Source organism: Rhyacophila brunnea, unplaced genomic scaffold (genome assembly GCF_057557595.1).
Source record: "Rhyacophila brunnea isolate RB1 unplaced genomic scaffold, BYU_Rbru_1.0 scaffold_13, whole genome shotgun sequence".
Classification (NCBI taxonomy): domain Eukaryota; kingdom Metazoa; phylum Arthropoda; class Insecta; order Trichoptera; family Rhyacophilidae; genus Rhyacophila; species Rhyacophila brunnea.
In genome coordinates this window covers 18,834,153-18,839,548 of record NW_028232785.1, presented here as the reverse complement: position 1 = coordinate 18,839,548, position 5,396 = coordinate 18,834,153, and the positions used below count along the sequence as shown (strand labels likewise).

Sequence of the window (5,396 nt, the reverse complement as noted above, 5' to 3'; positions counted from 1 at the left end):
ACCAGAATGAGTCATTTTGTGTATTTTCATATCACCAGATGTTTTAGATGAATAATTGCAATGGACACATTTAAATGGCTTTTCACCAGAATGAGTCATTTTGTGTAATTTCATTGAACCAGATTGTATGCAAGAGTAATCACATTGGTCACATTTAAGTGGCTTTTCACCAGAATGAGTCATTTTATGTAATTTCATGCTACTAAATCGTTTACAGGAATAGTCACATTGGTCGCATTCAAAAGCCTTTTTAATGGAATACTTTATTATCTTTAGATTCTTAAAATTAGATCGAATACTTTTGTAATTTTCAATTCTATGCGTTAATGATTTTTCATGACATGCTTTGTGAAGCTTCAATTGAGATAAAGATGGAAAAAAATTAAAACAATAACTGCACGCAAAATTTTCATTAGTAAACGATTTTTTCTCTAACTTAATTACGGCTACTAATAATTTGAGATCTGTGACGTTAGATTGTATATTATGCTGACCGTTTGTAGTGTGACTGACCATATAAGTAATCGTTTCATAAACCCCCAATTCTTTTTTAATGTTTTGATTGTCAATCTGTACTTCATTACATGACTCTTGTGCTCCTAATATCTTCTCTGATAATCCAAGAATAGCGGAAGAGGCCATGGCAGTGGTTGCAGGAATCAACTAAAAGAATGTAGAGTATTTCATATTAACATGAAGACAAACAACATTGGCATATCAAAGAATAATATTTGAAATATGAGACACCTTTGAAAATAGGTAGAATTCTTAACATTCAGTGGGAATAAAATTAAGGTAAAAAAATTGTTATTTGAATTGATATTTCACTGGGACTTTTCAATAATTGTACTAATCTTCGTATTGATCATGAGACGAGATATTGTTTTGTAATTCACTGCTTTCCACACATTTTAATTAATTTATTTTTAACATATTGTGGACATTACAAATTATAAGTTTAAGATGTTCACAATATGACATATAGAAACAACGAAATATAAAAAAATATTACATAAAAAAGAGATAGATCAGTATAGAGATAGATAGTAAGTTATTAAACAGTAGAAATGTGTAAACACAAAAAAATATAAATTAGATAGCTACAAGGCAGTACACCGGCTGAGTTAATCAGACCCTATTTTAAGAATTTATAAAACAACGTCCACCTATACTCATCCTCACGTAGCATCACCCGAAGCAATTTCGTTGAACATAGTTATCGCCCTCCCAATTGGCATTACCAGTGGCAGGTTAGTTCTGCACCTTGGGAGAATAAACAACTGATGTTCTCTATTTCTAAAATAGTTATCAGGGACACACAGGTCGACACTGCCCAGAATGGCAGAGTTCTCATTTAAACCTCGTATAAGTCGAAAAAAATACGTAACTAAATAAAGATTTCTTCTAAATTGCAGACTGCAGTATATAGGCATACCTAAGAGAAAGTCAGTTGGATAAAGCCACGGATAGTATCCATACAACCTCAAGTAAATTAGTCTCAAGAATTTCTTCAGAATTCTCTCCACCGTAAGGCCATTAAACAAGTTAACAAGTAAACAAGTTAAGTAAACACTAAACAAGTCTACCAAGTAACTGACACTAAACAAGTCTACCAAGTAATTGACATGAAACATTCAATTGCTCCAAAATAATAAATGTCCAGAACAAAACATCGCTGTAGATACTCACAGCACCGAGTTTCATGGCACCCACAAGAGGGCTGACAGGGCTCTTGCTTAGGGGCCCGGGTTCAGTGGGGGCCGGCGAGGCGGGGGGACCACATAATTGAGATAAACAGCCATCTTAAAATATATTCTCTAATAGTTTAAAATGCGGCGTTATTTTACTTCAAGTTTATTACCATTTTAAAATATATGGTACTGCGATGCACTTTTTGGTTATTATAATACTCGTATGTTGATACTCGACAACTCGATAGTTCGATGTGTTAAAAATCGCTAAAAATACACTGAATTTTTATTGATCTCGAACACCTTTTAGAAAATGCCACTGTAGAGAGTCAGACTGTCTTTAACCTTATTGATAGGTAGGGGGGCCCGCTTCAGGATGTGGGGGCCATGCCGGGATTTAATATATACAACAAATTTATTAGGTAGGTACATCCACTTAATTAGGCACTTAATAAATGTCAAAAATAAAATACCAATATACTCATAAATGACAGGCAGTATTTTTCACAAACTAGTACCTATCTAAAACATGTCACTGAAGGAGCATAACATCATTTAACATACCTTTTTGTTCGTTAAGTCAAATTTATGTAAAATATTTTCTTACAAAATACACTTTGTATCCAACTATACAATAATAACGGAGACAATTATACATGATCGCATACAAGCACGATGTATATTACCACCGCCATCTTTAGATTAATAAAGCCTGATCATAACTTTTTGCACAAGCAACGAGTGGTCCACTTCCATACTATTAATTAATAATGACAGGAAATGACAGGTCATCCATAGAGAACGGGAAGGGCGGAAAGGTAGGACCAGTCGTGAAATGTATCGTCTTTCCTCTTCAGTCGGTAATTATATTACACAATTTAAAATAAATAAAATATTATATAAGTAGGTAAGCACCTGATTTACTGGCTCGCAATTTGAATATGAGCAACTTGGTTGTGGATCACTGTCATCGACAAATTCTTCTTTGAAATCAACTCGGAGAGAATAAGTCTCAGTTTTAATACCAGCAGGGCTCTGAAAAATAAGACAGTAGCTGTTTGAGGCTTTCACGGTTGTTTTTTATCGTAGTAGATTTTTTGGTTTCCACCGTGTGTCCTTCTTCCTTCTTTACTCGACGCTTCGGGCACGTTGCAGAGGCCATTATCAATCATATCATATTATCATCTCTTGATAATGGCCTCTGCAACGAGCCCGAAACATCGAGTAAAGAAGGACACACGGAGGAAACCCAAAAATCTACTACGATAAGACAGTAAGTATTTTATAATACGTGTTTACAGAAGTAGAAACACACGGGCGTTTCTGCCTGTGACCTATTATCACGGTTTGATACTGTCGAGCAATTATTAAGTCTATCCTACCTCAGTTGAGACATGGTCTAAAAAGATCGTGGATAAGCGATACGCGGATTGTGCAAATGATGCGTGCCGAACGAAATATAATTTGTCATATAAATCCAACATGCGTCCATTTAATGTTCTATTTATTGTTCTATTAGTAACAATACTAATATATTCATTGACATGTTTTCTTTTTGAAGTAAATGGGTAACGTTTTTTAGTAATCTTTACACGATTTAATAATTAATACCCCCGTCGCCATCATGAAACAAATTGACGTGTTCACAGCACGACTTTCGCTCTCTGATTGCCAGCGAGTCCAAAATTTCGTCGCACCTATAGTTGAAAATTATTTGACGTTTCACTGATGTATGCTCTTAATAAACGTTCAACAGCTGTCTTCGGGTGAAAGTATTTAAGTATGTATTATAAGAAAGGTACCATAGAGGTATTAAATAAACTGAGAGGCAATGAATCGACTTTCTCATACAACTGAATGAAGCAGGTCAACAATAGCCGACAACTTACGAGAAATAGCGACGCGATAAAAAAAATCAGGGCATCACGGAGGATTTTACTGTGGTCATTATAACGTACCCATATAATATAATGTTAACGTGGAAATTTTGCCACAAATTGATTAACAGCCCGCCTCACCATACTTTTTCACCATACTAGCCTGCTTCGCCACACTTTCATATAACCCGCCGCTCCTAGGTAGGTACCTACGTTGTCATATAATCGTTATGAAGTGTCAATACAACGATGTATAACTTATTACATGTTTCAGTTGGTAAAGTTCAATGTCACCCAACTGTGTTATTTGCATTAGTAGGTAAGAAACCACTTCAACGATGAATAAACACAATCTTACAATGATTAATAAGAATTAAAACCCTAACCTCAATAGCGCTGTTGGCATCGTAAGCATTCTCTTGCTTTATACAAATGTTTGTACCAGGCTCGTTTGGATGGATTATTGGCACATCAAACCATTGTTGCACTTCTGCGTCAGATTCAAAATCATCGAGTTCACGTTTTACATCCATTTTACTAAGTTTAGTCAGCGCAAAATGTCAAAAGTGTAGGTAAGTAGGTTGACAGACGTGAGAATAGACAATAATAGACTAAAAGTGCGCTCACCGCCATCCTTAGATTAATGAAGCCTGAGCATAACTTTTTGCACAAACAACGAGTAGTCCACTTTTCAGCTGTCAAAATCAGATTCCAGATTGCTTGACATATTGATACGCCCTTTCTCGTTTCAAATTAAATTATAAAAAATTCTCAAATCAAATATATTAACTATCAGTGTTATATTTTTATAAATACTATACATTCCAAAGAGATTGAAAGACTGATCTCTTTGATACATTCATGTTATTCATCAGCTGTCAAAGTCAGACTAGTCCTTCACACAAAAACCGATTGTAATATCGATTTCCAAAAAATATGTAGCATTGATCTATGCATTACGTACTTTGTAGAAGGTGTGTTAATGCTAGTGTATTATTTATATTTATGTATATATTATTATATACGAATACGACAGACGCGTCAGTATGAGCACTCTATTGAACAATGACAGGCAATGACAGGTCACCCATAGACAACAACGGGATGGGCGGAAAAAGTAGGACCAGTCGTTGTGAATGTATCACCTTTCTACTTGAGTTGAGTCGGCAATGGGTGCGTTCCATCATTGATTCCGTTCCGTTTGACCATAGACAATATAAGTACAATAATAAAATTATCGAATGCGTAGAAAGCAATGAAATTATTAAAGGACAACGCACTCAGTACAGTAGCTAGCAAGTATATTCGCGCAAAGCGACATTCGCACATGTATAGGTAGAGGTCACGCAATTTCCATTATGCGATTATCACGCATCGAGAATTTATAGCAATATCACATTTATTGTGATAGAACAGTGTTTCTAGTGTCAATGTTCATTTGAGCGAGCGATATTGATATTAAAATATGAATTATGCCATTCGGAAGACCCGACAAAAAGCATTGGGAATTTATAGCAATATCACCTTTATTGTAATGGTGTTAGAACAGTTTATGCCATTTGGCAGACCCGAGGGAAAAGTGAGTGTCATTTTTGTTCCAGATGCTTCGTCCATATTAATTTCATTGGTAGAAAGTAGGTAAACCGGAAACCGTTTATGATTTGACGTTTGGTTCACTGTTCCTGCGAAAATCAAATCATTCTCTGACCGTCAGAAATGGTTTGGTATGAAACTTCCGACCAATTCTGAACAACAGAAGTCAGATGTATGTACAATGAATCGATTAGCTACCAAAACCAACTTCATTGCGTGACCTTAGAACAGCAAG

The 5,396-nt window shown here is 35.4% G+C and overlaps 1 long non-coding RNA gene across 1 annotated transcript; it reads right to left on the bottom strand.

Moving 5' to 3' along the window:
* On the bottom strand, positions 1 to 4,142 carry LOC147076783 (uncharacterized). Its single transcript, XR_015069706.1, has 3 exons — positions 3,955 to 4,142; positions 2,607 to 2,726; positions 1 to 663 (listed from the first exon to the last, which is right to left on the bottom strand). It is a non-coding gene; the product is annotated as an uncharacterized LOC147076783 (long non-coding RNA).
* Positions 4,143 to 5,396: the final 1,254 nt, after the last annotated feature.